This window comes from Manacus candei, unplaced genomic scaffold, assembly GCF_025592945.1.
Source record: "Manacus candei isolate 608988 ecotype Guabito, Panama unplaced genomic scaffold, ASM2559294v1 h1tg000043l, whole genome shotgun sequence".
Taxonomy (NCBI): domain Eukaryota; kingdom Metazoa; phylum Chordata; class Aves; order Passeriformes; family Pipridae; genus Manacus; species Manacus candei.
This window is the reverse complement of record NW_026138091.1, coordinates 5,934,554-5,951,608: the sequence shown is the minus strand read 5'-3', so window position 1 is coordinate 5,951,608 and position 17,055 is coordinate 5,934,554. Positions and strand designations below refer to the sequence as shown.

The window sequence follows — 17,055 nt, the reverse complement described above, 5'->3', positions numbered from 1 at the left end:
AATCAGTTGGTAATCGGAATTTGAGCAGAAGAGTATATTTTTTAATAAAAACCCCATTAAGATCCTGTGTATTGCTTAGATAGGCAAATGACTTGCATGCATTATTTTCCTTAAATTTGTTTGATTGATTTACTTACTGATCAGACCACTCTAAAGAGGAATGTTGGATTTCTGCATCAGAATTAAGCCTCTTCTTATTTTGACCAAAGTAAGTAATCATCCAAATGCACTTGGGAAGTACCTATTTTTGAATCCACTGCATTTTACTTCCAGCACTCTTCAAATATAGTAGAAATAATAATAGTATGTGGGTTTGCACTCATGCAAACATAATAAAGTTAACTGGGCAGGAAAAAATTGGACCATTGATTACCCCTGTTTTGATATGATTATTTTTAGCTTACTTCTTGATTTTTAAATATGTACTAGGAATACTAATTCTGCTTCTTGCTCCCCTTCCAAATAGCCTACAATATGTTGTACATACTGTATATTTGCTTTTACCTTGAACATTTAGGTGCCTCTTCATAACTAATATGATCAATCACAATAGCAAACACCTTTTTAGCAATCAATGTAGTAATTTTAATTTGCCTAGGAAATGCAAAGCATCTCACAAACCATTGGTATAACTGTTTATAGGTAATAAAAGTTAAAAATAGTGAATTTTAAATTTAAAGATAATAAATTGAAACTGTCACTTTTTTTTAAATGAAGGATAGGAAAACAAATGTAGAACTAAAAGCAGATGTTGCCATGACACAGTCTAAATATTTAGGGGGAAAATACCACGAACACTAAAATAGCACTATGTTTTTGAGAATCTTGAGCTGTTGGGAAACTAACTTGATAATTTCTTAGTGGATACCAGGTCCTGGAAGGAGCTAAGTAGTCTCATTCCCTCTGAGAAAGAGCAGTATGAGGATTCCCAGCCTACTGCTGAACAGGGCCTTTGATGCTGGAAACCTTATTAAGAGTTGATGCAGAAAATGAAGAAATGTGGGATAATGATAATCGAGTAACATATGTGTGTCAGAGAAAATGGCACCTCTGTGGCAGACAATGCAAACATATTGTTTTTAACCTTCTCTTGTATAATATAATAAGCAAATTGACAGAAAATATTTTAATAAAACACTCTATCTAGTAATTTTCACTCTGATACAACTTGGTTAGTGTGGTATTATGCTATTTGGGAAAGAGCTTTTTATTCTTCAGCTTGTTATTGCTTTGTCTCCTACAAGTTTCCTGTACAAAAATACCAGAAACTTTCTCAAAGCCTTTTGTAACAACAAAGACTGACTCAAAAAAAGAATATCCTTTGATGCCCCTTTGTGACCCACAGAACAGATTACAGACACCAAGACGGTGTGGTGGCAAGGTCTCAACAGCAAAGTAAAGCAGTTGAAACAACTCACAAACAAAGGTGTCTGCTGTCTTATAATGCAATAAAGCATCTCATTAAATAAAGTCTAATAGAACCAGCTCTGAAATTGCAGCTAACCTTTTGTATAGATCAATAAATTAGCTATTATAAGCAATTCAAAGGCAATGTTTCAATCTACTCCAGTGGCTTATAATGGATATTTACACTGAATGTTTTCTGGGGGAAAATACCCCTGTTTAGCTTTAGCCTCTGAGGCCTCTGAAAGAAATCCAGTGTTACATTTCACCGTACAAAGGTTCTGAAGGAAGGAAGGATCTAAGGGAGCATTTCTTCCAGCCTTTCACCCACTGTTGGCTTCCTTCTTACCCCCTGTCCAAAGGGCCATGCATCAAGCAGGCAGGTCCCAGCAGGCAGGGGTCCAGGCTAGGGCATGGCACTGCCACTCCTGACTCTTCTCCCAGAGCTGCTGTAGCCCATAGCTGATGGGATCATTTCTTTCATACTGAACTATTAGCTAAAGCTGGCCTGACAAGATGTGAAATATCTTCCAAGACATCTCACAGTGCACATAGGTAGTGCATGCCACTTACTTGCATGGCAGTCTTTTAATTCAAATTGTGTGGAGTGCTTGCTACATCAGAAATATGGGTAACTTAGGCCTGCACTTGTGCTCATGTAAGCACTCATGTAAGCAATGCCACTGCCATGCTTTTGCTTTAAAATATGAAATTCACAGAGGCAGCGAGAAGGAGCCACCACGCAGAGGATCCTGCTCTTCTTACATGTCACCTTCTTGTTCCCCCAGTCCAGGAAGACTCTCAGATGCTTCTTCAGGATCTGAAAAGGGAAGACCTAGAGCTCCCTCACACTCCTTAGAGGAAAAGAAAAAAAAAGAATGAATCAGTGGAAGTTATTATTAACAGATTGAGACAACAATAATGCTGCTACTGTAGAAGGTTAAGCACTTTCACACAATTGCTGGCTGTGTCTAGCCCCCACTGAACTGGGCAAGTGCTGAGTGTACCAAACCTAGCCAGGGCTGTGAGGTAAGTGACTGTTCCTTGGAGTAGCAGCTAGCACCAGGACCATATGACTGTGATTTGTAGCACAGATTGGTTTCACAGAGGATCAAAACCTACAGAAAAGTATGCACTGCACACAAGGGAATTACTGTGTTCCCAGTGCTTCTCCCCAGTGGACCTCTGCCAATGATATTTGGACATCAGTTTTCAAGTACACACATCACAGTCCAACTCCTGCACAGCAGGTACTGTACGAAGACATTTATGGAGAATTTGTGGTCAGTGAGTAAATAATCACTGTCTACATTTAAATATAGAATGTTCCAAAGGATATTGCTGCTTGTGTTTAAAAACAGAGCACACAAGCTTACTATAAATTTTCAGAGGCTTTGCCAAGCTGAAGTTCTCAGGTTTGCTTTAACCCAACTGAAACAATGAATCTTTAAGGTGCTGCTGTAAAAGCATAAATGACAATCACTGATTCACACAGGAACTGTAACTGCACGGAAGGAAAAAAGTAAACGAGTGTACCATCATAAAGAAAGTTCAGTATGGTAAGAGTTCAGAGTACCTCTTACTCCATCTTTTTCTTTTCTACAAGCATCATATTTTCTTTGTGGTAGTTTATACTAGTTGTGGATTTTGGTTTTGAATAAAAGGCAGCTGGCAAAAAGTATATGCCTATTTAGTATATGTGTAATTCCGATTGTTCTCATACAACGTGCATACTATTGGACTTGTTTCAAGATGTGATGGATGACACTTGTTTTACTTCACTCACATGAGTGGCATCACCTTTTAATATAGTATGTCTGGGTGGCAAGGAAGGCTTCTGCTCACTATATCCTGCCAGCAGTGCACTGATTTCACTCCATTTGCAGGAAAATGAGTTTCTCTTTTCCTAAAGGCAACAAAGTACTCACAGGAGAGGAGGCTTTGAGCGTGCCTCAGTGTGGACCATGTGGAGAAGCCAGCAAGGACTAAGCCTGCAGTCCCACCAAAACTTTGCAGGCTCAGGAAGCAGGTCCCTAGGGGATCCAGGCCTTGGAGGTTATTAAAGCAAGGATCCCTTCTAGGGTTCAGAGTACATTTTATGGTATTTCTTACAGCCCAGGAGGTCTTTGTTGGACCAAGAGAAGGCCTGAAGGAAAAATTTCCCATTGTAAAAAGGCATTAGACAGGCAAGACAGGAAAACTGTTTACAACTCCCTGAACTGACATTAGGTCTTAGCCAACAGCTTGCTATTTGAAAAAAAGTTTACAGCTGCAGGTTCTGCTCAAATAAAATGCTACATTTAAAAGCTGAAAGTCATTTTGGTGCATTTGGATGTTCGCTTTCAAGAGGAGATGAAGACAGATTCACCTTGAAGTTCTGACCACTTTGGAGTTTTATTAAACAGCAAAGAAAACACAGGTGCCCAGAAATACTGTAAAAAGTGGTTTAACTATTGAAAAACATAATAAAATAAAATAAATTAGAAAATAATATGCAAAACATCTTGAAAAACTGTTGTTGCTGGAATTTTAGTTCTGAAGGTTTGATTTGCATACTCTAGCACAGTTTCTTTCCTATGCCAAACTTGCAAAGTCTGGTCTCTGAGAAAGAAAAACAAGAACATTGTATTAAAGTTCTAACGAATGATGAATTATAAGCCCAAAGTGGATACAATTTGTTTGTGGATAGGTATATAATGTCATTGAACAGCTGGAAGGCAATAAGAATGATAATTTTTCTCAGTCAGTGCATTAATATACAGGATGTTTCTCCATAGACTGCTGAAATACCATGAGTACATAATCACACCAGGAAAAATAAATTTTTTCTCACATGCTCTACATGAATTTTTGACATGATTTTCTCCCTGCCAAAAAATGTTAGGAAGACAGAGCAAATAAAGATCTTTCACTGGGAAATTATTTTGCATTTTGCAAAATGGTAGAAAACATATTCCTTCTGCATTGCTTGAACAACAGGAAACATCCACTAGAAAATCTTGAAAATGAAAATTGACAATGCATTTCACATATGTCAAAACAAGCCCATTCTACATATTAGGCCTCTTGTACAAACACAATTTAAATATATGAAAGATAGATAAATTAATATATTCTCTGTAACTGTATGCACACATTAATTTTGCCTAAGAAAAGGAAAATTATTCCTTTTAGATATAAGTTCTTTAAAACATATGAAGCTTCTCCTTAATGAACAATAGGCTGATGCAGGAATACAGAGTTTAGATGTTTCAGAGCCTGCTATGTTACTGTGTGAGCTTGTCCTGAAAAGCTTGAATATACAATCTAATCAAAATCAAGGTGATTCTATATGGAAAACAAATTCAATGTCTTTTATCAGAAAAGGCAAGAGAATGTGGGTTAATAAGAATTGCCTCTTAATAATTATGGAAAATAACCGTTAATAGAGTGCTAAAGAGTTCAAGAGTTCTTAGGAGTGTAATGTTCTAATTCTGTCCTTCCCCTTCATCTCCTCCTCCCTTCTCCCATCCTTCTCTCTAAGGATGTGCTCCCCCAGCCCTGTCCACCTCTGTCCCTTTCAGCCTCAACTGCCCCCAGTGTTCTTGCTCCAAACAGCCCTCAGCTGCCTAAGTGCTGGCAGAAGGCACCTCATGAGCCGAGAAGAGAGAAGGAGAAGGAGGCAGAGAAAGCTGGGAGAGATTACTTGAATCTTCCCTGTGCTATTGCACAAAACTCTCCATTCTCCCTAGGCTTGGCTCTGATGCCAAGATCAACGCTGGTGGGCTGGAGGCACTGGTGTTGAGTCCCCACGTAGCACAGGACACGGTAAAAGCTTTATGCAATGTGACTGGGTGAAGCAGGCAGCAAGCACACAGGTGTTCTCTGTGCCCAAGAGGTGTATTTTGTTCTCTTTATAATCCCTCGCAAGAAGCTGAAGGCCCCCCCAAAGCCTGCTAGTAGACCTCTATGACTGCAGTAGACAAACAATGTAATCCATCGCAAATTCCAGTACATGAAAGCAATATTAGCACCATGACTCTGCATTTTTTTCTTTGGAAAGAATTTGATTAGGCTTAGTATGGCCTGGATTTATCAAAGTCTGACCTCTGTCCCTTGCTCTTGTGCAGGTGTTTGCATTAATATAAATTAAGAATAGTATAAATCAAACACAATGTAAATTAAATACAATGCTGCTGAATTAAAGTTGGCAGATACAGAATTTGGCAATAGGGATTATGAAGAAAAATGAGCTTGTAAGGGAAAAAAAGTGTGGAATATTTATTTTCTTTTAAAACAGGAAGGTTAAAAGCTGTTTAATTATTCTTAAAACATATATTGGTCTATGATAGGTTCAATTCCAGACAGCTTGGCTGCAGTTCTTTACTGATCTGTACTGAGACTAGGGGAATGTTTAACAACTCCATCAAGGCATCTGAATATTGTCTTCATTACTGTATTAAGTACTGATTTTAGTACTCAGAATGGAAAAAAGGTGGCTGCAATTTGGGGTTAAAATATATCAAGGAGGACTTAATAAATACCGCTTAAAATTTTTATTTTAATACACTACCACATAATATTTTGAAAATGGAATCTGACTTGTTTTAGAGTTATTTATGGGTTCTTTTTTTTTTTCTCTGTGACAATTTACAATTCCAGATACAATGATAACTTAGTAAGTAAGGCATGCCCTTAATTCATGTACACAGTCTGTGGATAGTTCTCTGAATAGCAAAGTATGAACTTGCCTCTGAGGTTTCTTCTTTCAGAAGCTATATTGCATCTGATACCAGCAACGTGATTTGCCACTCCTAAGGCAGAAAATGAATGCTCAGAATATACCAATCTCTCTTGGCGGAGAGCCACACTTTCAATTTATCAGGCATCCTTTTCAGTAATGGGTTAACCCTTATAGACAGCTAATGTTCACTCTGCTTCTGCTGGGACACATTTAAGATAAAATATTTATACCTCTCCATGGGAATAAGCATTAAAAAGGCAGGATTGTTCAAAATAATGGTCTAAAAGAGGAGTAAAAATGAGAACCCAAAATAGCCTAATAAAATCCTTCTCAAATATGCAGATAGCCGAGGGAAAAAAAATTAGGATTTTTTTATATCTGACATTGATATGGAGGGAGATTTGTTATCACTGGTCAGCAACAAGCTAGAACATGTTGACAAGTACAAAATGACTCATGAGAGTCTGCATGGGTTTAAAAGAGCAGATAGTGCTTAGTAAAATGGATTTCATAAGAAGGTGGCACAGAAGAAATTAATGAATGAATACAGATAGTTTGCCTCTCATTGTCTTCCCCGATCTCATATATATATATATATATATGTATGTGTGTATGTATGTATATATGTATGTATTTATATATATATTTATATGTACGTATGCATAGAGCTTAGAAGATAAAGTAACTTTTAGCCTAATTTTTCTGGTAAAGGTATCCAGAAGAACTCTTGACTTCTTATATAATCACTCAGAGGAACAGGACATACTCTCAGAATATGGGGCTGCACTTGGAATGCTCAGTGGTGAGTGACAGAAAAGTCTGAAGACAGATCCCAAATACTTACAATGGCTGTCTGGTCATGATCACCTGCCTTTAAGAGACAATCAGACCAAAATGTATGATGGTCTCCCTTAGCTACCCAAGTGTGAAGTCAGCTAACACGGATTGCACATGTGCCCAGAGCTACTTCTTCAATGAACTTTAAGTAAGAACAGGAGTTTCTCTTGTAATGTAAAATTGGCAAAAGTCTTCAATATGAGTAAAATGACTCTCCACTGTCTGTACACCTACCCTGGCTGTGTGATGGGCTCTACTTTCAATGAAGGGGCATCCAAATTTACTCTGGGCAATCTGTTCCTGTGTCTCACCACTACAAATCAGTCTCAACAAATAATTTAGACTTAATGTACCTTCCCTTCCCATTCAGTCCCCAACCTGTAGGATAAATGCAAGGAGGAAAGGGGATGGTCTCACCCTGGATGAAGCTGGACCTTTCCTCACAAATTTACACTTGTAGAAAAGAGAAAGCCTACTCCCATACATGGGTCATCATCGCAGATCACTGCTCCTGCAGTTTAGGGATTCATACCACTGCCCAGACTTTGACCTCGACTCCTGTCTTCAAGAAGTTCTAACCCCCATAATCAGGATATCCTGGTTGTACACTACAGTGCAAGTAAATAGCAGTGAACAGACTTGTTTTCAGTTCCTACATTCTCAATTTCTGCTACGAAATACAATCACAATTTCTCTGGGCAACCCATTCTGGTGTCTCACCACCACAAATCAGGGTCTCCACATATAATTTAGGCTTAATGTGCCTTGCACTGTAAATGTTTTCCAATTTACCACATCTCTAGAATCAGAAAGCTCTTCTGACCTTTTTCCCCTTGAGTTTGTTAGTTCAAAAGAGAGAAGGCAGTAAAAGACCTGCCAAAGACAACACAAGGACTACACAGCAGATGGATAGGCAGACAAAATAGATAGTTGGATAGCTATAGGTAGCTCAGGCAAGATCCACTCTTTTCAAACTTGATGACTTCTGCAAAACACATGTATTTATCTACTAACTGAAGAGGTGCAACATTGTGATTAATGTAAAATCTTAACACAGAGAAATAAAGCTACACAATTGCCAGGACAATAGTTACACTAAGTGGAAACATTGAAAAAAGTTCCTCTAACCCTCTTCAGCAACACCATCAAAACAAAAGCATTAACCTACAGGGTAGCCATATGTTAAACCAACATTCTGTGTCTCCTTAAAAAAAAAGAAAAAAAATAAAAGAAATCTGAAAGAATAAACAAGAGTGGGGGTTTCATAGGGGCCTTTCTTTTTAATGTTAGTTCTTGGATAATTTTGTCATCTAACTGGAAAGATAAGAATGGAACAGTGGGAGAGAGAATGATGGAAACGCAGTAGCACATTGAATATAAGGTAAAATAATTAAGTTGATAGTAATTATTGTGTAAGCCTCAAGCTGTGATCTAATCAACTATCACAACCTAAGCAGGATTGAGCTGCATTGGTACTTAAAGGGAAAATCCCATATGCTGTTGAAAACACTGTTGATTTGTGCTATGTTTCTCTTCTGATTCTCTTAGGGAAACAGATCACAGCCAGGGTTTAGAAGGAATTTGTAATTATTTACGACCAATTAGCATAACAGTATTATTATTAGAGAGGATATTTTTTTGCTTCTTGTCTACTACACTGCTGCATTTTCATAGGAATATGGTATTTTTCTCACCTTGTCTTCAACTTTCTATAGCATTTTAGAGATATTGAATAGCAATTATATTTTATTTCAGAAGTGGTTCCTACTCTAGGGCTGAACAAAGTGATTCTCACATAAATGCCATGAGCTTTACATACTTAAGACACTTAAATAATGCTATTTAAAATTTATAAGACTCCTGTGAGACAGCAGCAAGGTTTTACCCAGAGTTCATGCAACCAGGATGAAAATCTCCTAAGCAGACCCTGAAAAGCTGAGCCATGCATCAATAAATCACATGTAAAATCTGTATTCTTTTGGCTGGCAAATTAGCTTCATGGGAATGAGTTTCACCCTCTGATTGTAATGTCCTTTGTGAACTAATTCAATAAAGTTTACATTAACATATAATTTTAATACTATTAGAACAATACAAATAACCAGTTAGTGAAATAAGCATTATAAGAGACACCCAGACATCATGGAAGAAGATTTTGTGGGAACATAGACTACAAGTTCTGGGTCTTCTGTGGAGCATAATGTGTTACACTGTTACACTGGAGAAGACATAATAATTCATTTAACATACTAGAGATAATGTGCTGAAGGGGGAATAAATGGACCACATCAGTTAAGTCTGCTACACAAGGTAAGGAATTTTATAAACCACATGTCTTTGCTGAGAGATAAAGCCCTTCTGGAATTAGTGCTACATCAGCTATCAACAGAAGAAGAAATATGGACGTAGCAAAGAAATTTTATTTAAAATACTAATGAAATACATTGTATAGTTCAGTGTGAATGTGATTTAATTAGTCTTTCATACCCAGACATTAGAGTGGCGGCAGACATCTGTGTCTAAGAATGACTTAAGCAACCAGAGAGTATGTTAAAGTTTGTAGTTTGGCACTAGCCCAATGAAGTCTATCTTGAATATATGCATTATTAAAGAGTCCCACTCAGATGAATTGAAGAGAGGGATGGCTCATATTTTAAATTCTTTTACCTGTTTATGTTTATACATGAAGCCCAAATTTCTGGTGTATAATGAAGCACCTGACTTAGAGCCAACCTGAGCCAACAGGTCCCCATCCCATAGCCTGGCACTACACAGAGGCAGTAATTCAAGGCTAGAGCAGTTTGAACGTGTTTGCAGAGTATATTAGCTCAGGGCAGTGCCATGCCCATGCAGCTACACATTTCCAGATCCGAAAAGCTTCTGCGTATTTCTGCACAATAGACTCTTTTATTCCCCATCAAGTTAACTCCAGAAAAGCCAGTCTGGTGTCAATATGACCAGAAATCTTGGTTTTGTCGCAAGATGAGCCTTGCTGCTATTTCTTACCAGTTTCTCTGACAGTGAGTTGTGTGAAAGAGAAATGTAAATATACTGTCAAATGTTATTTAATGTATTCAACATGTACTTTCCAATGTTTTTCAATTTAGGATACACGCTTTTAAATATATTGGGTGACAGATTTTATTTTTATATTTGTTGTTTTTATAATCATCAGACAAGTTAGGGTGTTGTGCCTGCTCTTCTAACTTTCTCTGAAGAATAATAGTCCAGTCTTTGGATCCTGCAATCTATACTTGGTGCAGGGTCTCAGGAGTGATACAGCAAAAAAAAAAAAAAAACCAACAGTGAAAAGTGGCTAATCAGTCCCAATAAATACTTAGGACTGACTGTCTAAGGGATGGCTCTAACTTGTGTTAGCCAGTGCCCTGTCTGTGTACATTTGCCCATGCCTTATATATGCTCAGTTGCCTTAAGGCCTGATTGTATTCCAATGCATGGACTCAGGGTGCTCTAAATCTGCATATTTCACAACCAAACTCCTTGACTGCATATTCTAATTTTCCAGAATGCAGTGCCTTATTTTGACACCTGCTCCAGAAGCTCTCCAGAACCTGGTGGTGTAATCCCAGTGTGGTACAAAGTGGTAAAAGTGAGGGCCCAGTGATTAGTCTCATGGAGATATTCAACTCCTGATTACAAAACCTAAAGATAAATGCCTACTTGTGAGTCCCCACAGGCAAGCCATGTTTTTAAGCTGACATGATAAATCAGTGGAGTCAGAGACCTGTGAGAGGGAACTCCTGTCAGAGTAGAGGACTAGGTAGCTGCTACATACAGGGTGCTGGTGCTAAGACACACTAGCACCTCCCTCCTGACCTTCTGCTCTGCAAGGACATGGACCTCCTGTAGGTGCTGCCTCGTACGGTGTGAATGCCTAAGTTACTGCTCAGATAGCACAGTGTGGGCATCTCATTTGAGCCTCCCTTCATGAGCCAGTTGAAATGATCCCCAGGCTCCTGCATTGACTACATCTTCACTGCTGGTAACAAGCACTTCAAACCCACACGTCAACATCCATGTATAGACACATACATTTAGGCTTCTTAATTAGGGAATAATATCCTCAGTCATTTCCACATGAAAAGGATTACATGCACAAATCCTGAAACACTTCTTTATGAAACACTTAAAGCCCCTGGTACAGGAAAGGTGCTTGGTGTTTCTGAGCTAAACCAATGTGGCAACTACGTCCCCAGAAGGGGTAGGCTGCTGAGTTGCTTTAAATGCAGAAGACATTGGCAAATAAATACTTATTTTTGTTTTGCTCTCTTCACCCAGAAGATGTGGTGCAGCCAGGTCCTTAAAATAGAGTTGGAACTGGAATGGATTGGAGGCAGCTGGAGAAAATGTCGGTGATGAGACGGCTGTACAAGCAAACGCCTCAGAGATGAAATAAGTATGAACTAAAGACTACGATAAGTGAGAGATTCACAAAAAGGACAAGCATTGTCAGCATGTTTCTTCCTCTTCCCCATCCTTTGAAGTCAGCCAATATTGTGGAAAGCAGCCAGAGCAGAAAGGGAAGCAGCCTGTATTTATAAGTCTAACAAGCAAGCAAAGGACTTTGGGACTAATTTAAGAGAATGATGGGAAAAAAATGTGCCAAATCCAGTTCTCAATGACTTCACAGCATAATTTTTTTTAGAAACTGGAAGATTCATCTTTCTGCTTGATGTGGAAATAAAGATATCAGCAAAACACAGAGCTTTACAGGCATGTGGATATCATGGCCACCATCATCATCTCTCCCACTATTGGGAAGCAGCTATTTTATCCTGATAATATATTCACAGGCAATACTGCTTTTTCTCACATCAGTTTCTGAGCAGATAAGAGAGTTCCTTTCCATTTGGTACAGAGAATTCCACAAAGGTCTAAAAATGATGAGTTGATATTTTTTTCCCTTTCAAGTAGTAAAGTTCATAAAATAAACTGCCAGTCTTCTGAAGATTTGGGTGAGGATTTGCTGGAGCATAATCACACTAGAAGACGGAATGTAAGAAACGGGAATTTTTTTATTCAGCCTAAAGACAGAATAATGACTTCTGGTTTTATGCAGTAGTACATCTCCTTTAACTCCTAATAGTGCCATTTCATGGTTTCCTTTAAACTACTAGAATTTCCTAATAAAAATGCATACAAGGAAACTGACCAGATAGGAAAAAAAGAGAAAAAATAATATGTATGAGATTGTCGGGAGTATTAACTTTGGTAATTTTGAGATGCAATGTGGAAAAGCTACAGGCAACAATTCTGTCTTTGATAAATTTAATAGCACGTAACAGTCATTCAGATTAGAAGTCACAGAGGACAAGGATGCAATATCTACTAAGGAAGAAGTTAAGAGGTTTTTTAAGTGGTCAGCAGTTCAAGGACCTTTACTTACCTAGAAATTCAGATTGTATAAACACATCTTTGATTTCCTGAAATTGATTCCTGTATGAAAAGACAAGCTGGTTTTATATAATGCCACACTTTCAGAAGACAGGAGAAGTGGAAATGACAGGTGATTATATCTAATTAAACTGTATTAGGATACATATAGCCAATGGATTGAATGCTATACTTGTTTTGATTCCTTCATTTTCAGTGAAGAGATTTAAAATCAATTATTATTTATTTTGCCACTAAAAATTATCTTTATATTTACAAAAACAAAAGAACTAATTCATTTTTCAATTTTCACAATTATTAGAATACTTCAGAAAGTTTTATGTTTAATTTTAATATATTTGTAAAGGACAATATTTTTTGTTTTCAGAAGGGCCTGGGATCCAAAAGATTTGAGATATTCTGTAATAAAATGTGAAAAGTTAAGCAAAGGGTGAGTGTTGTTTGGACTTCTTGATCATTTACAAACTTTTTGAAGAAAGAAAAGAATAAACTAGGCAAGTGTGTTAAAAATATTCTCCAAAAGTCATGTCATGTAGAACACCTAATGAATTTAAAGCACAGTTTCAGTAGCATTTTCAGTAATTGAGAGTACATTCTATATTAAGGGAGAATAATTGGATACTAAGATGGAAACCATTTTCCATTTGATTACCACTCAGTTCTGATGAGTTGAAGAGAACTTTGAAATTGTGTCATGTCCTTACTATACCAGCAATAATTTTATGCAAGGATATATTTTATATTCAGCTTCCTTTCTGCTCACTTGGTTTTTGTTTTTTTTTTTTTTTATTTGCTTCCTCCAAAAGTAATTTTCTTATTGTCTTCTTACTGATAAGGAATGACTTGATGTAGATGAAATAAAATTAATTTTAAAAGGAAAAAGTCAAAATGGAATTCCCAGGGTAGATCAATTCTACTGCACATTTCTGTTACTAGTTCAGAGTGTTTCACTTGTTAGCCATTTGTAGGCCATCTCATGCAAAATTATTTACCAGTAAAACACACTGACTATGAAACGCACTGCGGTCAGCTCATGGCTCCTGTGCACTTCACATGGCCATTTACACAACAGCAGAGTGAGTATAAATGCTGTCAATCTGATATGCAGTTATTTTTATTGGGTATTAATAGCTGATAAAAATCAAGCTTCAGAGTTTAAGCTGCCTGCCAAAATAGATATCTAGTGACGCTGATGCTTTCCCTGGTTATCACAGGGTGAGAAAATACAGTATTCAGCTTCCATCACTTGATTGATCCACCACTGAAAATCTGAGTCAAGATTCACCTTATCAACTAAATGATCAGATAATAAATTGAGCCAACAGCTTGATCAGTCATTCTGCAAGCTTAAGAGATTGCATTTGAGAATGGGCTTTGTGTATTGCAACTGTAAGTAATATATAAACTATATCACTGAACCATGGAGGAAAACAGTTTTTCAAGATCTCTGGGTGAGGTACCTTCAGAGATAAACACAGTCAGATATCAAATGGCCAACAGGAAGAGAGGGTAAAAACCCCATGAAATCTGCTCAAGGAGATATAAAATACAGTACTCCTGCAATCACCTTTTGTCATAAAAGGTGACAGTGACCCGTTTTTGTTTCTTTGAGATTATAATCTGACAGAAAAAAAATAGAAGGTGTTACTACAAAGGAATCATAACTTGTTAAGGAAAAAGTATTGCATTAATAGCAGGAGTTACTGAAATTTATCAATTTGCAGTCTCTATTTTTCTGTACTTTTGTATTCTGAGAAAAGATGGGTAGCTTAGAGCCCAGGTTGTGAGTGGTATATGGAGATTCTTCACCTCGGACTCTGCTTGCAACACCAGCCACTAGTCTCTAGTGACCAAGGACTGCTAGCCCCTGAAGACCACTCCTTGACCAGTACAGGATGAGTTGAGTGCTCTCAGATCAGCACCCATGCAAAAAATGATAGTACCATGTGTTTGATGCTAGTCATAAACCCCAGCAGTATTTTTGGCTATGAAGCCAAGAATTTGCCATGGTATGACAAAGTATTTTCTGCCTGCTTTCTACATTAGTTTTGAGATAAGGCAGCATATGGAATCTTACTTGGTTGCAGCAGCCTCTGCCTGCTCTATGAATCTCTGCCAACTGACTGGTATTGCATGTCTATCACCAGATCTAAAATTCACATAACAAAAAATGTATAGTGCATATTTTGCCTATTGCAGAGCTGGAGCCTCCAACCTTCAGGAGAACAAATAGCAGCCTTTCCTTTCCATGCAGAGCAAACTGCCTTTTATTTCTTACATAGCTTTCAAATGCCATGACTGCATCTAGCTGTTGCATTTCATTAAGGCGTCATCTTTTATGTATTACTAACACACCAATTCAATGAAATATTAAGATGAAATGATCTTCTGTTTGCTAGAAGAAGCCAGGCACAGTGCAGAAGCAGGTATTGGAAGTGCTTAGACTCTTTGCAGTGACTCCTTCTGGAGATATGAAGCACTAGTTACATACCTCAAAATAAAAGTCTCTTCATTCAACCTCAGTTATAAAGATACTGTTTAAAACAAGATCAAATATCAAAGAAGTGACAAAATGAGCAACTCTGAAAAGATAGATTCAGTCTCAACCTTTAATATTACCTTAAATGAAATAAGTTGAGCACTCTAGCTAGCATGTTTTTGGGTTTTTTTAATTAATACGTGTGGTCCTTAATTTTCCCTCATTGCTTTTCAGAATACCTTAAGGATGAGCAACAGGAGTTCTCCTTACTTGTTACCATTTATTACTACCTGTCCTTCAGGACTGCCTAGAGATCCAGCATGAGATCAAGAATTGCTTCTCAAAGGCTGCTGTAAATATAATTCCCACGGCAAAAACCTGCAATCAGGGATAGACAGGGGTGGCACAAAAGAAATAACCTTGTTATCTCCTTTTGATTGTACTAGTATTTTCAATGGAAATATGCTGGTATCACTTTTCTCCTTTTCTGTATTTACTTCTGTATAATAAAGAAGAAAAAATATAGTATTGCATTCCTTCAGTGTTCTTGTGTATTGCCTTTACACTCCAGGTATTCTCTTATCTCTGACTCAGGAAGAAATACTTCTTCAGGCCAGGTTTGGGGATAATGATTGCATGCTAAGTGCAATCCTTAGAAAAACAGATATGTCTTTATGTGCATAAAGACCTTCTTGAACTGGGACCTTATGAGTTAATGGTTTCACTGGCAGGAGCGGTGAGCACAGGAATACTGCTCAAGGTCTTTGGTATAAGGGAAAGACTTCCAGAATGGAGTGGCTTGCCAGACACTGCAATTCCTGATAGCACACTGCAAAGGGATGAGTGTCCTCATAGGTAAAGACATCTGACAGTGTGGACATTTTCCTGGCTTTGGAAAGAGAAAAAGCCAAGTAATTAATAGAGAAAAATATATCAATGTCTAATCAGTCAGCACTACTGCAATGCTTCAGATTCCGTGGCTGACACAGCAAGTTCCCTCCCCTGTGTCCTCAAGCCTGGGTGCACTCAGGTATCACCCTGACTTGGCAGAAGTGGCTGTTCAGATGTGTTGCTAAACTACCGCTGTCCTAATTTCTTATTAAAATAGAAGAAAAAATAAAAATGCACTGCAATATAACATGTAAAGAAAAAATCTTCCAGGGGAAGGGAGGGGAGGTAGGGCTGCAGCAGGTGCACCCCAGCGCCCAGCTGCTCCTTGCACCTTACCCATCTGCCCCAGAAGATGCCACTATCCCAGTTTGAGAGGATAAATAAGCACTGATCTCTGGCTTCTCTGAACATAACCAAAAGCTTCTGTATGTCTCAAACCGTACGTGCTTTAGGAAGATATGTAGCGTAGGATCTGAGCTTTAAAGCAGTTGGAAAATCCTTGTTAAATCTCAGCACAGGATTTTTTTTTCATTTTGGCCTGCAGGCATTTCTAAGAGTGGAACACCACTTTCCTGCCAAGACAAATTCTACCTCTTGCTTTTATTTTCCCATGCCACTTCCTGTGCCAATCAGCCTTTTAATTCTCCTGCAAATCCTGTTAGAAAAGCACTTCTGCTTCTCTTTTCAGCACCGATTTCTCCTTGAGCACAGTACCTCTACTGTACGTAGATTATAGCCTTCCCCTTAAATTTTAATCTTGGCCTCCTGTTGATAAAGATGGTACACACTGCTAGATAATGGACGCTGCTTAAGAATGGCAGAGAAACATCTTCCCAAAGTATTACTGTTTCTGTGCATTGATATAATGTGGCTCATCACACGGAGAAGCTAATAGATTATTTCTTTGCACATTATACTACATCATATTGTACTTCCCTATTTCTCCTTATTTTATAAGGAATTAGTACAGTGGAGGTTCAAATGCATATTTGAACAAGGTAATGCACAAAAGGAGAGAGGCAACTATACCCATAAAGGATCTGGTTGTGGTTCCTTTAATTCTGTGACCATAAATGCTTCTTGCAATCAGCTCTCAGTGAGGGCTGCAGTGAAGAGCAGCTCGCAGATATTTTTCCACCAGGAGTGAGTACACCACCAGTATCATGTTTCAATAGAACAGCTGGTGTTTAAAAGGCTGGTAATTACAATTTTATTCAAAAAATCAGAACTGGTGGAGCTAAGAAGATCATTGATTCAGATGGATGACCTTGAAAAGCAGATTGCAATGAACTTGTTGAACTTTTTA

At 38.0% G+C, this 17,055-nt stretch overlaps 1 long non-coding RNA gene across 1 annotated transcript in view; it reads right to left on the bottom strand.

The window, feature by feature from the left end:
• Positions 1–3,708: 3,708 nt before the first annotated feature.
• LOC127474698 (uncharacterized) overlaps positions 3,709–17,055 on the bottom strand; it is a 32,936-nt gene continuing 19,589 nt past the window's right edge. The window contains exon 3 of the long non-coding RNA XR_007905952.1: positions 3,709–4,005. This is a non-coding gene — a long non-coding RNA (uncharacterized LOC127474698). The remainder of the gene's footprint in view (positions 4,006–17,055) is intronic.